Below are 19,151 nucleotides of genomic sequence, written 5' to 3'. Positions count from 1 at the left end.
GCGCGCATATATAGAATAAACTGGTTCTGTCTTAGATTTTGACTCGTACCCAATTTATGACCAAAAATGGTCATACATGTGGGTTATAACATGCAGTCGAATCAATCTGCTTCCTGGACCCTGCACCCCCTCAGCTTGTACCCTTATCGCCATTCTTCCTAATCCACAACACCAGACACCAGACATTTTATCAGCAAACTTTCGAAAACTCGTCGTCCTCACTTCACATGAGTTCATGACGTCACCAGAAACATTTTTAATTGAAAATGAACTACTAACACCAGACATTAGACATTTTATCATCAGAGGTGCAGGTTCAGGGCTGCAGCAGATTAGCCAGAAATCGTCGACCGTGGAACATATAAGATTAAGGACCCCTTTATTTGAATGGTGGCGTGTATAATGGCTATAGTAAGGCTTTTAATAAAAATTACCATCCATCTGCAAGATTATAATTGCTAACATCAATGAATAATGACACAACGTTGGAGAATTATATCCCTTTCTATTGATAAAATACTCAATTATTCAAAGAGAATTTACAGCTTTTTGTAGAGATTTATTTACAGCTCAATTTCATGCGCCATGCTGATGTGTGGTGACGTCACATCTGTTTCAATATCGCGTGGATATTAAACTGATGAAATGCAATCGGGCTCCAGTCTCACGAAGCTGATTGGTCAGTTCATTTGAAACTGAGACGGTCATCGATTACAACTAATCGTAATAACTAATTCCGAATGTCATATAAGCAATGTAATACTTTAACGAATAAAGATTAAATATCAAATATCATAATCTAGTTTCGTGAAACTGGACCCAGACTTTCTGTATTCATCTATACTTGTAAATGCTATCATTACACTTGAAACTGGTCCCGATTATTTCTTACAAAGGTCTTGCAGTGATAATACAAAACGGACCCTCCAAGTTTGTAATTTTCTTTTTTTTTACGTTACGGAACGTCTCATACTGATTGGCGAACAATCAATGACGTCACGTACAAGACCTCTATCAGACGAATTGAACCACAAAATCGTCAAACTGTGAGATTGTGGTCACCTTTGCCACGTGCTGAACCAGTAATAGGCCTCTCATACATACATGTACAATCATGTCTTTCTGAATTCATATTTACAACATAGAATATTCTTTATTCAAGAATAAGAAGTACATTGACGAAGAAGGTGATTTTTACAATCATTTCTGACCATTATAGAAAGTCCCATATTTCCCCCAGAATCTTCTGTACCGTACATCACTTGACGGTTATTCTGAATGAAGCATTGGGAAATTTGAGAAAGTTACGAATGCATTTTATAATGAAATAAATAGGGTTTTTTAATAGTTGACTAGGGGATCCAACAACTGTGACCTCGTGACATCGCAATGAGGTCCGTATAAACTTTGAATTAATTACAAATAATTCAATAAATAAATATATTACAATACGAATAAATAATTTATAAATATCTATGCATCAATAAACTAGAATAATTGAATTGAATTTTTTTAGGATTTAAGCAATAAATCATAATTTAAGAAATGTCAGATTAATAAACCCATCTTGAAAGATTCATCGAAAACCTTTGTGTGATTAGGGCCGTGTCCTGTTCCAGTCCGTTCATTTTTTGAGAAGGCATAATATATGCATACAAAAAGAATTGTTTGTCCACCACCCGTTCTATGTGTAAAGTACATAAGGAAAAACTATTTTTTCCCACAAACATTTGTCTTTCACATAATTCAACATCTTTCGGTATTTAGGCTATACGCAATTGATTATATTTCATTTAACAATGTCACCCAGGACGCCACAAATTTCAAATTAAGTGAACAATTTTCTTGATACATTTTCAGAAATATTTTTTTCTGATGTCCTTAGGACCGTTTCCTACCTCTCTAGGGCCGAACACTCATAGGCTAAATGAATGCTTCAAATTTACATAGACCTATATCACATTATTTTGCGTTTGAAATTCAGTCGACATCAAAAGTTCATACAACATGATTCACAATTTTTGCAACGTCTTTTCAAGAAATAAATTCACGAATCGTTGAGACAAAAAATTCGATGAATATATAATATACTTATATATATATATATCTATTAAACTGTTGAGAAATAATTCGCGAAGTTTTGGATGATTCGGTGCCTTTTTAGTCGTCGTAATCGTCCCAAACATTGCGGGGAGTCGCAGCGCGCTCATTTTCTCCATTCTCCTATGTATAAAAATCCAGTTGTTGAAATGATGCTAAAGAGCACCGCGCACTCGATCTGTCCACAATCAGGCGTTTAAAACGTCCTTTCTGCTTCACGTTTATAAATCCTCGACGTATTTAGATTATCGATTTCGAAAGATCAAAAACGGCTGCCATTATTGCCTTGAAAAAGTTTAATGTCTGAAAAATAGAAATGAATAGAAATCAGTTATCATTCAATGAAATTATCTATCGTAGTCAAGTTGCAAAGCCGTGTCTACAAAATCACAAAAGGTTTCAGACAACTTTAGTTTTCTGGTTATATAACTAAACAGGACCTAAACATAAGTTAGAAGAGCTGTTATTGGTTTACATCGGGTAGAATAGTTCTACCCCCATCTTAAGAGTTTATGACTGATTTAAAATAGATTTGAATGAAGAGGGCAGGGGAAGGATTCCATATGAAATGTAAGAAAAATAGACTCAACTATCTACAAGTAAGTTGTAAGGTTAGTCGCAGAACTGCAAACTACTAAAGTAGTATCAAGTTGTTAGGTCACAGAATCAAATTGATTTTTGACTGGTCTTAAATCTAAGCCCGATTGTGCAACTGCGGGCCCTGATTCAACTATAATCTCACTCGTAATCTGTAGATAGACGCAACGACTAAATCGCTTACTAAAATGAAATGTTCTTTCTTACCATTTTATGAAACATGCAAACTGTTTTATCTTCGTCTTCTCCTCGTGGACAGTTCTCAATAAGGTCACATAAATCATGGTCATCTATGCATACGTATCGGCCTTTAGAATCTCGGGATGGACACGGGAAGAGTTGTGTTAGACCAGACTGTGAATCAGGGCACTCTACAATTACAGAGCAAAAACAGATAAGTGATTACTTCACAATACATCTAAATCAAATAATGGCAAGAGTTCACTGGTACTCAAAATTCGAGAATTCCGGCAAAATCTTTCACCAAATCCTTCCGAAACCTCCTCGTTTTTCCATGTATTTGTATCGTATTTCATGTAATCGTTTTTTTAAATGGAATTCATTTCAAATTCATATTTTTAATCTATTTCCTATTGACGTTCGGTGTAACTTGTCTAAAAAAGCCATATTGCGGAATGCTCCGCTATCCATTCTTACACAGGGACGTGAGTAGTTCCTCCGACTTCATTATTCAAAGGGTAGCGAGTATTGGGAGCGCGGTAGTAGTATTCAAGGTCGCAGAGCATGCTGTACCACGCGCTGATTTAGAAAACGAAAGTAGAATTATTTGATTTTCTGGCCTCTTGTTTGAATCCAAACAGTTTAGAGGTGAGCTAGTCGAAATTAAATGATTGATTTACTATTTCAGTAATCATATCTCAGACCAGACTAAGAAACATTGCGTCATTTAAAAATATAGTCATTACCGGAGATTTTTGATCACACCGGTCTCGTCCAACGAGCTTTTCATTTACATAAGTAGATGACATACGCTTGTGCCCTGCATGCACGCCCCTTCTTAAAACCCGATACGTGTGGTAGACAAGAAATCATACGATCTGTCAAACTATTCAAACTAAACTTCCATTCAATTGCAGAAGACAGATTTTCAGTAAACAACCGACAATATTCTTCCTCCCTGAGTCTTCACCACCTGATGTATCTCTTTGGATTTGTCCCAGTAAAATCTGCATTCTTGCATCATTTAGCTCAATCAGGCACTGCAGCTGGCAGCTTTGAAGCTCATTCTAGAGGCCTTTTTAAAATGACTCTTTTTCCTTGTATCCAAAGTATTCTGGACTTGTCTAATTAGGTACTTTCAGAAAATATGTAAGTCACATTTTCTCAGAGACTATATTCTGGAAGAATACAGCTTATAGGCCTATATGCCCCTGACCTTCAGGTTTTACTGATTAATAGATTGAGTGGAAAATGCTTGATAAAAAAGTGATGTTTACAGCTATTGGTGCAGTCAATTTGTTGGTTCAAGTTGTTGATTCAAATTCAATTTGTTGGACTTAAATATTAAAATCAGTTCATCCATCCATGACCCCACCCAATGGAGCCATCTCTCCAGGAGCCCACTAGATAGAGTCATCTATCCAGGAGCCCACTAGATAGAGTCATCTCTCCAGGAGCACACTAGATAGAGTCATCTCTCCAGGAGCACACTAGATAGAATCATCTCTCCAGGAGCTCACTAGATAGAGTCATCTCTCCAGGAGCTCACTAGATAGAGTCATCTCTCCAGGAGCTCACTAGATAGAGTCATCTCTCCAGGAGCCCACTAGATAGAGTCATCTCTCCAGGAGCTCACTAGATAGAGACATCTCTCCAGGAGCCCACTAGATAGAGTCATCTCTCCAGGAGCCCACTAGATAGAGTCATCTATCCAGGAGCACACTAGATAGAGTTATCTATCCAGGAGCACACTAGATAGAGTCATCTATTCAGGAGTCCACTAGATAGAGTCATCTATCCAGGAGCCCACAAGATAGAGTCATCTCTCCAGGAGCACACTAGATAGAGTTATCTATCCAGGAGCTCACTAGATAGAATCATCTCTCCAGGAGCCCACTAGATAGAGTCATCTCTCCAGGAGCTCACTAGATAGAGTCATCTATCCAGGAGCCCACTAGATAGAGTCATCTATCCAGGAGCACACTAGATAGAGTCATCTATCCAGGAGCCGCTGGAGGAGCTGTTAAAAGGTTAACATGAACTGAACTCAGTCTATGATCTACTTATAACAGGCAAATGTCTAATTATCCGCTTACAACTCTTTATCTATCTATCTTTCCACCCACAACTGATTTTATGGCAATTACACATGCAAAGCCATCATTGCCTCAGTGATCGTGATAAAGGTCTGAATTCACATTGATGATTAATGGTTGTTCGCTTGATTGTAACAGGTGAATCCAAGTCTAACATCAGCATCATTATTGATTTTCAGAACACTTTGTTTTTTACCTTATGAATAAACGTCAACATAATTTCAATTGAATCTGATTTAGGATTTTCTAATCCATGACTCATAGGGGACGTGTGCACCGGGCCCAGAGCTGCTAACTGTTCCTGATTTTCAGTGTTTTGTGACTCTATTTATGTTAAGAAATACTGATTACATGCGTTTGATGCGTACTGAATGTGAAAGGCGTTTCTGAATGTCTTTATGTTGATTACTGATTAATTCGAACACTTCTTTCATTTACTGAATAAAATTTTCCTGAAAAAAAGTTCAAATTGATATCGATAGCACATTACAGGAGTTGGCAGCCCTGGCCACCTTCGGTTATCTGAGTTAGTCGACTATAGTTGAACTTAACGAAACCGAATGTCCGTTAGTCGGAACTATATTCCAGAAATAGTTAGAAAATCAAGCACATTCGGTTGTTAGTTGCGACCACTAGTCGACTAGATACGAAAACCGACTTTGGCCCCTGGTGGTCTACATGACTCGACTAATACAAAGTCAAAACTGATTTGAGAGGAAACATGTTCGCCAAAAATTTTCGATTTGTAAATAAAAGTTTGTATAAAAATTGACTGATAGAAGATTGATCTGAGGGGAAAACCGAAGACACGTTTCTTGTGGTTCTAGGGAATTATGAAATGATCCAATGAATACGTGACACCATGATGTTTATATGTTTAGTTAATCACTGTTTATTCTCGAATATCAGATTAATGCGTATGATGATGATGAATCTAGGTAGCGAGAGACATCGATGTATTTTTTATGACTGTTAGTGCGGGGCAGGCAGGCAAGCAGGCGTGGGTGGCTGGTTCCTCGATGTATTTGTGGTGTTTTATTGCGGTTTGATGTTGTTGAAAGTAGTTTTATTTCATTCATTGATTTGTTGATTTGTAACGGAGCATGAGAGCTCTGAGCTCTACTGCCGCTGCTGCTGCCACTGCTGCTGCCACTGCCGCTGCCGCTGCCGCTGCTGCTGCTGTATTTAGTGGCCTCTCTTCTCTTCGTTTACTTTGCTTTCAAATACTTCTTAATTGGTAATAAAATCTTTAACTACTGCGTCATAGCCGGAACTCGTGCTGATTAAACCAGTTCAGTAAAAGGTGTGGTATATGGCATCTATACTTCATTTCAATGATCCCGGGCCAGTTCACTAAGCCTCGAGAACTTTAAAATCACAATTAGACCTCGATCAAAATCACATTAATTAAATGATGATTAGTTATTTGATTATATATAATTACAGGTTAATTACGCTTTGTGAAGCCGAATCCTGAAATCTGTCCTGTAGATTTAATCAGAGTTTTGTGTAAATTCCTGAAAATTAATTTAGTTCATTAAACGCACGCAGTCACGTACAGTAACGTCTGTAGCTGTTATGAGCCGTTCTGTATGAAATGAAGAGATAATTGTTTTTCTCTGTAAATCCACTTATCACCAATGCCTCTCCAATACTATGATATTCACCTTTACACGGAAATTGTTAGATATTCGTAGAATTCAGTCTTATTATTGGTCGAGTCAGTTTACCATCTTACCACTGGTCAAGTCAGTTTACCGCTTTACTACTGGTCAAGTCAGTTAACCATCTTACTACTGGTCAAGTCAGTTAACCATCTTACTACCAGTCAAGTCAGTTTACCATCTTACTACTGGTCAAGTCAGTTTACCACCTAACTACTGGTCTAGTCAGTTTACCACTTAACTACTGGTCAAGTCACTTAACCATCTTACTACTGGTCAAGTTAGTTAACTATCTTACTACTGGTCAAGTTAGTCTACCATCTTCAATTATCAGTTTCATCAAGGCAAATATAGGCCTATTGGTCTAAGTGACAATAGAGGTGGGCGACCTCCTAGTTGATGATGTATGGAGATGGTATAATTTGGAATGGTGTGATATCTACTGTGAGGTATTGTTCAATAATTAAGAGATCTGTTAGATGACAGTTGTTCATCCTACAGTTGTTTGACCTCTAACAGTATCTACAATGTTACTGACTAATGAAGTGTCACAAGTTATCAGCACAGCCGCGTCAAAGCGTCTCTTACTGAGAGGACGACATGTAAACAACAGAAAGTTGGAAATACCAAACCCAACATCTGAGGGTGGAGACATGCATCCTCTACTGAACAGGTAGAGGGGAGATTGATATGAACCCTGAACAGGTAGAGGGGAGATTGATATGAACCCTGAACAGGAAGAGGGGAGATTGATATGAACCCTGAACAGGTAGAGGGGAGATTGATATGAACCCTGAACAGGAAGAGGGGAGATTGATATGAACCCTGAACAGGTAGAGGGGAGATTGATATGAACTCTGATCAGGTAGAGGGGAGATTGATATGAACCCTGAACAGGAAGAGGGGAGATTGATATGAACCCTGAACAGGTAGAGGGGAGATTGATATGAACCCTGAACAGGTAGAGGGGAGATTGATATGAACTCTGATCAGGTAGAGGGGAGATTGATATGAACCCTGAACAGGTAGAGGGCAGATTGATATGAACCCTGAACAGGAAGAGGGGAGATTGATATGAACCCTGAACAGGAGGGGAGATTGATATGAACCCTGAACAGGAGGGGAGATTGATATGAACCCTGAACAGGTAGACGGCAGATTGATATGAACCCTGAACAGGTAGAGGGGAGATTGATATGAACCCTGAACAGGAGGGGAGATTGATATGAACCCTGAACAGGAAGAGGGGAGATTGATATGAACCCTGAACAGGAAGAGGGGAGATTGATATGAACCCTGAACAGGAAGAGGGAGTTATGAATTGAACATTTTGGGTAAATAGTAAAAAAAAAAAAAACTCCTTAAATTCATAATCTTTATTTTCAGCAGACTGAAGGCAGAAGAGAGAATTACCGCAAGTGACAGAGGTAAATATTTAGTGATTTTTTCTATAGGGTCCTTGGGAACAGATAGAATATGATGATATATATTCATTGTAATATTCTTATTAACCTATCATTACCGTGGTAGTTCTGAAGTTCTGAATGTCTGATATGGAGTGAGTGATACTTGATTAAAATCATCCTTAAAATGTCATCAATTTATTTCTAAACGTAGCGTTATTGATATAAACCACACTTGTATTTCGATGCTATGAAGTTGATATGAGATCTATGTGTTTATGGTTTATGTTTGTATTGGAATCTTCTTCGTGAGTTTTAACAAAAAGAAGTGGATAACGCAGTTTTGTATACCGGTATTATGAGCATCAAAATCCCCTGAGAAAATGTATTAGATACAGGAGATTTTAAATCACTCGCGCGGGGCTGGAAAAAATGACGTGCCTTGACTTTTTGTGAAAGTTCTGGTAGATGCGATCTCGAATTACAGACAGCTTGTCTCATGAATGTCCAACCGACGGAGCAATTACACAAACCCAATCTATTCGACACCCACTCTGCCTTATTTTGTTGATCCTGTCAACCAGTGACCCGTAAGTAAAGTTTTATGCCTCTCTCATCTTGAGAGATATAAAAACACCAGTGTTTCTGATACCTGTAAAAGGGATTGGTCATTGCGCCTTCAGTACTCTTAACGTAGGCAGATCGACAAAATTAATCGACATTATTTCAGGGTCTGGTTTTATGGACTGGTATTTACTTTAACCCAAGGGCTAACTCAATTCATTTTCAATTAAGTTAACCCCCGGGTTAAAGATAATACCAGTTAATAAAACCGGGCCCAGAATTATACTTAGATCTGAATGAAAATGTTGATATCTTATTACGGATTTGTTAAAGGTTTTATGATTACGAGGTAAACTTTTCGTAATTTTTCCTACAAGGTCTTGAGAATTGGTAGAACAGGGATGTAAGACAAATTTAGATTTATTACCGAACTACTCGCGGAGGAAATAAATGAAAACTGCATTGATTTCTTGTTGTTGGTTTTGTTATGACAGTAATATCAATAGTGATTCGATACATGATATGATCTGAGTCCTCTTTCCCCAGTGATAACTATCTGATAGTGCTTTGAATAGAGGAGTCTTGGAAGATCTCTTTACAGCGCGTTTACCTATCAAGGCCCATTGGTTCAGATTTGTTGGATTAATCAGCTATGTGCTCAGAATCGGTATCGTACAACTGATCCATGGGAAATGCTTGTTGCATTTTGTACTGACGCTCTTCTATTGAATTATAGTCAGCATTACCCCCTACAGACACCAGTCAGTATTACCCCCTACAGACACCAGTCAGTATTACCCCCTACAGACACCAGTCAGTATTACCCCCTACAGATACCAGTCAGTATTACCCCCTACAGACACCAGTCAGTATTACCCCCTACAGACACCAGTCAGTATTACCCTCTACAGACACCAGTCAGTATTACCCCCTACAGACACCAGTCAGTATTACCCCCTACAGACACCAGTCAGTATTACCCCCTACAGACACCAGTCAGTATTACCCCCTACAGACACCAGTCAGTATTACGCCCTACAGACACCAGTCAGTATTACCCCCTACAGACACCAGTCAGTATTACCCCCTACAGACACCAGTCAGTATTACCCCCTACAGACACCAGTCAGTATTACCCCCTACAGACACCAGTCAGTATTACCCCCTACAGACACCAGTCAGTATTACCCCCTACAGACACCAGTCAGTATTACCCCCTACAGACACCAGTCAGTATTACCCCCTACAGACACCAGTCAGCATTACCCCCTACAGACACCAGTCAGCATTACCCCCTACAGACACCAGTCAGCATTACCCTCTACAGACACCAGCCAGCATTACCCCCTACAGACACCAGTCAGCATTACCCCCTACAGACACCAGCCAGCATTACCCTCTACAGACACCAGCCAGCATTACCCCCTACAGACACCAGTCAGTATTACCCCCTACAGACACCAGTCAGTATTACCCCCTACAGACACCAGTCAGTATTACCCCCTACAGACACCAGTCAGTATTACGCCCTACAGACACCAGTCAGTATTACGCCCTACAGACACCAGTCAGTATTACGCCCTACAGACACCAGTCAGTATTACCCCCTTCAGACACCAGTCAGTATTACCCCCTACAGACACCAGTCAGTATTACCCCCTACAGACACCAGTCAGCATTACCCCCTACAGACACCAGTCAGCATTACCCCCTACAGACACCAGTCAGCATTACCCCCTACAGACACCAGCCAGCATTACCCCCTACAGACACCAGCCAGCATTACCCCCTACAGACACCAGCCAGCATTACCCCCTACAGACACCAGTCAGTATTACCCCCTACAGACACCAGTCAGTATTACCCCCTACAGACACCAGTCAGTATTACCCCCTACAGACACCAGTCAGTATTACCCCCTACAGACACCAGTCAGTATTACGCCCTACAGACACCAGTCAGTATTACCCCCTACAGACACCAGTCAGTATTACCCCCTACAGACACCAGCCAGCATTACCCCCTACAGACACCAGCCAGCATTACCCTCTACAGACACCAGCCAGCATTACCCCCTACAGACACCAGTCAGTATTACCCCCTACAGACACCAGTCAGTATTACCCCCTACAGACACCAGTCAGTATTACCCCCTACAGACACCAGTCAGTATTACCCCCTACAGACACCAGTCAGTATTACCCCCTACAGACACCAGCCAGTATTACCCCCTACAGACACCAGCCAGTATTACCCCCTACAGACACCAGTCAGTATTACGCCCTACAGACACCAGTCAGTATTACCCCCTACAGACACCAGCCAGTATTACCCCCTACAGACACCAGTCAGTATTACGCCCTACAGACACCAGTCAGTATTACCCCCTACAGACACCAGTCAGTATTACCCCCTACAGACACCAGTCAGCATTACCCCCTACAGACACCAGTCAGCATTACGCCCTACCTACACCAGTCCTTACACACTTGTGTGTGCGTGTACTATGAAATGACATCAGAGCCTGTCGAGAAATAATTGATACATTTTTTACATCATCACTTGTAGCTATTTTCCCTGATGCAATCAAAACCTGGTGACATCAGAGAATGAGAGAGGGAGGGTGAGGGAAAGAAGACGAGAGCGAGGGACTAGGGTGAGAGAATGAGGAGATAGAGAGAGGAGAGAGAGAGGGACTAGGGTGAGAGAATGAGGAGAGAGAGAGAGAGAGAGGAGAGAGAGAGGGACTAGGGTGAGAGAATGAGGAGAGAGAGAGAGAGAGAGAGAGGAGAGAGAGAGGGACTAGGGTGAGAGAATGAGGAGAGAGAGAGAGGAGAGATAGAGGGACTAGGGTGAGAGAACTAGGAGATAGAGAGATGGAGGGACTAGGGTGAGAGAGAGATAGAGAGAGGAGAGATAGAGGGACTAGGGTGAGAGAATGAGGAGATAGAGACGGGTGGATTTTAATGTGTCATTATCACATGTAACCCGTTATTCTAGCTCCTAACGATATAATTAGATACTCAGTCGCATCTCTCTCCAAACTCATCTACTGATTATATATTGATCAATGTCGCCAGATATCAGAGATGTTTTACATCCTATGAGATCTCGTTATTTTTGTCCTATGTTGAAATCAATCGTTTTTCCTTTGAATTTTGAGATATTTAGTTATAACCTATACCTGAATGGAAAGTTTTATTCATTCGACACAAATCTTGTATTTGAAACGTTCAGATTTGCTGATTTTACTTATGTTTGGGATATTGTCACTGAAAGACTGTAAACTTGTTTTACACAAATCTCGTTAAAAATAGACGGATATATCGCTGTCTCCTCTCTCTACACGGCAGCCAGCAATGGCAATCAATTTTTTTCATGTACGTTGACAACATTGGCTGAAACTTGATCTTGTTTCTGTACAGTTTTGTGCATAGTGTTGTCGTCTGTGACGTCGTAATACATGGGTAGTGATTAAGAATTTACACCCTGTTCCGTTCGTTCGCTCGTCGGTTATTTACACTGATCACTGCTATGTAATCAGCACTTACACTTAATACTGAATTACAGTGATTTGAAATTAGTGCCAGTGAGTGGAATTATATAGTGTCACTTGTCACTAAACATCTCAAGGTCTGTTACAGATTCTGGTCTTAGATTTGAGACTATATACTATCAGGCCGATCTAAGCTTATCTTAGTTCTATAGCCAATTTTACAACTAGTCTCAGCTCATTTTTGTTCATTAGCCAATCTTACAATTTAAGATCAGTCTCAGCTCATTTTGGTTCTATAGCCAATCTTACAACTTAAGACCAGTCTAAGCTCATTTTGGTTCTATAGCCAATCTTACAATTTAAGACCAGTCTCAGCTCATTTTGGTTCTATAGCCAATCTTACAACTTAAGACCCGTCTTAGCTCACTTTGGTCCTATGGCCAATCTTACAACTTAAGACCAGTCTAAGCTCGTTTTGGTTCTATAGCCAATCTTACAACTTAAGACCAGTCTAAGCTCATTTTGGTTCTATAGCCAATCTAACAACTTAAGACCAGTCTCAGCTCATTTTGGTTCTATAGCCAATCTTACAACTTAAAACCAGTCTAAACTCATAAGAGCATTTTTGAGCTTAAGAGGTTTATGTAATTGCAATTAGTAGGATGTATAAAATGATAGGTTTATTGGTTCAGTTGTCTCGTGAATCGGTAAGAATGCACTTGGTCAACTTAAAACACGTTAACAGCAGTCTCGGCCTCATCATTCAAATCTGCTTCATGTTTCATAATGAATTATGCATTATATGAAATTGTGAGCTATTCTTAGAAATGACTTGATGTCTTTTGATGAGAAGAGAATTACATCAATGATACCAAGTGCAGAGTGGCAGTTGTAAGAGTTCATAGAATAAAACATTGAAATCATCAAGAATTTTAGAAATTGTAGTCTTTGACCATTGTTCGCTGGTCTCTGGTCAACCTACACTTCATCATTTGAATTTTAGTGGAAGTGTAATTTTTTGTTCGGAGGTTTTTCTGTAGGCTCCCTTTTTAATCGGGGAAAAGGAGCCTGAAGTCGGGCTCAGGCGATTGAGGCGAAAAAAGAGAAACCCTCAATAATGTTCTGAGTGGAGTTCGATGAACTGAAAAGATGAAAAAATTGTCTTGAAGATTACCCTAGCTAATCAATGGTTATGAGTTGAGTAGTACTAATTGCGTGTGATAACTGTAGAAATGAAGTAACAAACCTGCATCAAAACAAACTATATACTGCCAAATCAGACATGTTTACAAACCAGTTTACTATTATTCTTAGAATCATGAGTATCATTATTTTATCATTGCGAATTCCATTCCAGCTGCTAAACTGCAGTGAACTATACAGGAGTGATTAGTGAGACTCCATCAAAGTGAATTTTTCGTGCACATTCAACAAAAAATATTTACATTTTACAGTATTATGTATGAATAAAACTGATAGATTTCCAGAGATTAAATGAAACTGAATATACTGTTAAAACTTATATTCATGGACAGTTCATATTAGCATTCAAAACTATGAATTTGTTTTCAAAAATTCTATATTATGTGAATTGGTTGAGATGATGTTTATTCCTGTGCGTGATGTAACCTGTGGCTCGTACACCCAATTATATCTTATGTACATGATATGGACATCAAAAGGGTATGTGACAAATTCTTCAAAACAAGTTCTCCTCCCCTCAGATCCGCCCTGAGAAGGGTTGATATTTATTGAAGAACTCGAGAGTAGTATTTATTGAAATATCAGTTATGATTGAGTGATAATGATATATGATTGAGATTGAAGCTGTATGTATATAACACCCACGCAGCACGCCTTACGTTCACAGTATCATTCACTCAATATCTAGCGGCTAATTCTAATGGAATTTCTGAACACTTTCCCTGCGGTTTTGTCATCATGACGAGACTTACACTTCAAACGAAATGACAGAATAATTTGTGCAGTTGTTAGTAAGATTTGAAAATTGTTTGGAAGTGATAGCACTCCGATAGCAGAAATTCACATTCACACTAAAGATATTCATAGGCGTCCCCAGGAATTTTCATAGGCGGTTCGAATTAGCATCAATCCAGCATCCAAGCACAATGTCTGGTGTTTGGTGGGCCTCCCCCAAAAAACTTTTTTAAAATTGGAGGCTTTAAGCCGGGCGCACCCTAGGCGATTTTTAGTCGCCAGTAGAAAGATTTAAATCGTCGGCGATTTTTATGAAAATCGTCGTCCGTCGTCAGCGACCGCACATTAGACGATTTTTATCACCGAATCACAGACCGTGAAGTGGCGCCACTTGTGTAGTCATATGATTACAAAATGGTCTAGTCAAATTGGCAAGAAAAATTTTGAACATTGATTACATAGTAACTTGAGAAGTAAGCTCTCGAAAAGGGGGTGCCCCGCACCCCACTTGGGGACGCCTATGATATTCAATAAAATTCAGCATTGCCATTAAAATCCTATCTAGAGCAATACTAGAACAGCGGAGGAAAGGAGAATGAAAGACAGACCTTCTGCAACTTTTCCGTTGAATTTCAGTATTTCTCAGGATGAAATACTGAAATGATTTGTTTCACACTTACAGAAATGTGAATCATTGATAACTGATTAATTTTAAGGTATTTCTATTAAATATTCCTGTAAGAAAACTCAGTTTGTTACTGATAGCAGCTGTGAAGAGAAGAAATTTTGTTTTAGGTGCCTTTTGAAACGTCTGGTCTCGCCTAATATTATGTCAAGAAGTTGAAGATTTCTTCTTTTTTTTTCTAAGGGTTGAATAAAACATGTACATTTTGTCTTACGTTAATGTGACTGGAAATTGAGAATAAGCAATGATAGTTTGTAGTGATTACTGCGTGAATTCCTCGGGGAAATTAGATCAGTCACATTCACTCTGTATTACAATCAGGCATTGCAAACGTAATTGTTTTTGAGTAAAACTGTAAAAGGTTTCCGCGTACGACGATGAGGTACAGAATGTCTATCGTATTTCATGTTTGTATCTGTGGCTTCAATTCTAAAACACATTAAAATGATAAACAGTTTGTTGTAAGGAGAGATTTTCGATACTTGAGTTTCAGCCAATGACAGTAGAACTCCCTTCATTCGGATTTTCATTTAATTCAAATGAAATATTTGGCCCATTTAACCTGGAATCATATATAAACTTTTATTCATGATTCGGATTTTACTTAAAATCTGGGCGAGGTCCCGCTGTCATCCAAATGAACAGAGTTCTACTGTATCTACAAATTTAAGATAAACATGAAACTTATTATCAAAAATGTATAAGATACAATATTTTGTCACCATTTTTAGGTAGTGAGGAAGCACTGGTAATTAAATTAAAACAAGGGGGGTGACATACAAGTTAATTGGGTAAAAAGTAGAGTGAGTTGATGCCGACGGGTAATTAAGGCGAGACGTGAAGTCACATATTTATAAAAGAGAGAATTATAGGGAGAAAAACTGTTGTTTAGATGAAATAGTAAATGTTTATTTAACGTTTGTATTGTGTGTGTGGTAACATTAGTACATTCCAAACCGGTGGAATTGGGGAGAGGCTGAACACGGTATTATTGAACTTTGATTGTTTTGAACAGTTGTTTGATGAACTGAACCAGCTTTAAGTACACACACACACACACACACCTGATGTAAGAATATAAAAGCCCTAAGATGTTTCTAAGATGTAGTTTCCTTTTGTCATAAACTGTATGGTATTTGACAGTTTGTGAATAATGATTTTACTTTGATTGACGCGAAATCCTGCGGAATAAACATTCAAAAACTGAAGAGTTTCTCGATGCCGCGCAACATTTCGGTTATTTCTGAACAAGCATCGAGCTAGAGTTGACTTCAGAATTCTCAAACGCAGTCCGAGCTGATTTATGTAGAATTTGATGCAGATACGTGGACCCCACATACATGTAGAATTATAGATAATGTTGAGACTGGTTCTGATGATGTAAGATGAAGTTAATTTACACTGCAGATTAATACCGTTTAACTCTGTTAGATACTTGTGGATTAACACTAATACCCATCACTGTGAATACTATTTCACAACCATTTATCAATGTGGTGTAATACCCAGCGATAGTTTCATCTGTTTGGAATTGTATAGAAACTGATTCCTCTTTAGATAAGAATTTTCTTGTTGAAAGATCTTTAATCGTTTGGAAGCGTTTCATTTCCTTATTGTGTTAAAGACGGTTTTGTCCCTCGGACCCCCCCTAGAAATAACTTCTGATTCTGCACCAGCTGAAGATATGTTTCTATTTTTCGAACTCATTCGTATTGTTACCTAAGACAAAAATGCTGATGTTGAAATTTTCATTTTGCATCTGATTGAAGTATAAGTCAAGATGACAAGAAATCCGCAGTGTCTGTGCACAGTGCCCCACAGTGCCACACTGCCCCACAGTGCCACACTGCCCCACAGTGTCAAACTGCCCCACAGTGTCACACTGCCCCACAGTGCCACGCAGTGCCACGCAGTGCCTAGTGAGCTACTTATTAATTTGATAATGTGAAGCAGTTAACACATTAACATTCCAGTTCCTCGGAGCTTACATCTTTCAGAGCCTGATTTCATAATCAAGGTATCTTTAGGTAACCTGGTCTGGTTTATAGACTAAATATCAAAGTTATCCTTTTTTAACCTTAGGGCCTGGTTTCGTAGACTGGGTATCAAAGCTATCCCTATAGCACTCAGCCTAGAGGACAACTACTTAATCGCAAGAATCGACACATTTCAAAATGGACTGCCAGGTTTAAATAGGTTTATGTAAGCAGAACTCTAAAAAAGCCAAATCTAATCTCGCGTAACGTTTCAAATTTCCTACCGCAGCATTACGACTGGTGATGTTCAATACATTACGAGGCTTCTGTTATTCTTGCTTTTAAGAAGATTAAAAATGTAAAATAGAAACGTGCTACTTACCTATCGCAGTCATTCCATTGCGTTCGACCGGCCATCCGTATCTTGTACTCATACGTTTATTTTTCTTATTACTATGTATGGAAGCGGTCCTTTTGGATTTCATTTTATATCGTAATTTTTGTAGGACAGATTGCAGCAGTTCAAAACGATCGCTAGTTTCACTATTCGACGAATCGTCGGGTATAATCGGTGACAACGGTGATTCGTTTTTCGTCGAAGAAGAATCGACGACAACGTTTGATTCCGCGGATGATTCCGATGACGACGACGATGATGACATTGATGATGAGCCGCTATCGGTACTTGAAAATACAATTAAAATGACCATGAACATGAAGTGCAGGCAAATACTTATGGAATGTGCGTAGTTCATCCTCTTGAAACACTGATTTGCTCCGGGATAGGATCCTTTATCAAAGATCGTCAAAATTGTTTCTTTTTAAAATATAAATCGCGGTATAGATTGTCACGACAGCACTGAAGTAGCCTTGCGCATCGTGTTTCTCTAAACAGCACTCATCTCGCATTTAGACGAGATCATCTCTCTCTCTCTCTCTCCGACGTGAAAAAAAAACAACTATGTTTAAATTTTTCAGGGAGAGCCAGCAGCGTTGTAACAGTAGCTCAGCACACACAGCAGTAGTCACCGTGATCAGATAATGTCGTAGTCGTCGGTGTATAGTAGTAGAAGTCGTTTGTCTTTTAACAACACATTAATGTTTCGACGATGTTAGAATTCGACAAACATCTCGAGCAGCGTTAGCGCCGTAGTCGTCATCATCGTGAAGAAGCAGTTCACCGTCGTTGTTTGCCATGTGTTGTTCAACTGACCAAACGCGAGCGGTTATCATTGTATCCATCCATGATGTTAAGCTGCACGCCAGTCCCCACGCATCATTGTGTCAACGCATTTTGTCTCCGGTTGCGCAAAAATTATTGGATTAGCCTGCAAACTTGCGAAGGCAGTCACCAAATGACTTGCTCTGACAAGAATCTGTGAGCAGGTTCTCATTATAGCGTGTTTCCAGTTATAAAGATGCTGAGGAGAGAGAGAGAGAGAGAGAGAGAGAGAGAGAGAGAGAGAGAGAGAGAGAGAGAGAGAGAGAGAGAGAGAGAGAGAGAGAGAGAGAGAGAGAGAGAGAGAGAGAGAGAGAGAGAGAGAGAGAGAGAGAGAGAGAGAGAGAGAGAGAGAGAGAGAGAGAGAGAGAGAGAGAGAGAGAGAGAGAGAGAGAGAGAGAGAGAGAGAGAGAGAGGGGAGAGAGAGAGAGAGAGAGAGAGAGAACTGGTTATTGATTTCTGTGTGATTAACTCTCATACTGTTGAGAAGAGTAGAACTGTTAATGCATGCAATGAAAATCTAATAACTCCATCATAAATGCACCTGGTTGGAGGAGAGAGAGAGGAGAGGGAGAGAGGGAGAATAACTCGTGTAGGCTTCATTTTTCCGATACGGTTGATGTTATAAGGTGAGGTCTGCTGTGTGGTAAATCAATTAAATACACACACATATATATATATATATATATAACATTGGACATGCTGCTTGAGAGCCGTGAAATAATCAAAACCCTAGATTCGATTTAAAAAAACGGAACATGACTGTGATAGTTAATTCGTTAATTCGTGCTTGTACTTTATATTCATTGACGATTAGAAAATTACCCAACTGGCTGACTGGCAGCCCTTTTGAATTATATTTTTCATTGATACAGGTTTTTTTGTTTGTCACGTTTGTAACGAAGAATTAGAATTTCATATTGAATAAGAAGGTAGTTAGTTTCATGAATTAAACCGGTCATGTACCGGGGTTAGTGTATTCATCATAAGACTAAGTTAATCAAAACCTCTAAACACGTCCCTGAATCTGAAGTATTTTTTGTAAGTGGAAGCCTGATTACGCCTTGATGTATACAGGTTTTTTGATGAGTGGAACTGCAATTGTTTGATGTATATTTGAACGTGTAATCTAGTTTATGAAATCATTAACAATGTTGATGAGTAGATATTTGTAAGTTGTGGAGACGTCATTAGTTGAATTCGTGTTTGGCATAGACAATTGTTTTTATATAA

The sequence above is a fragment of the Tubulanus polymorphus genome, chromosome 1, assembly GCF_964204645.1.
Source record: "Tubulanus polymorphus chromosome 1, tnTubPoly1.2, whole genome shotgun sequence".
Taxonomy (NCBI): domain Eukaryota; kingdom Metazoa; phylum Nemertea; class Palaeonemertea; order Tubulaniformes; family Tubulanidae; genus Tubulanus; species Tubulanus polymorphus.
Note: the sequence above shows the minus strand (reverse complement) of the source record.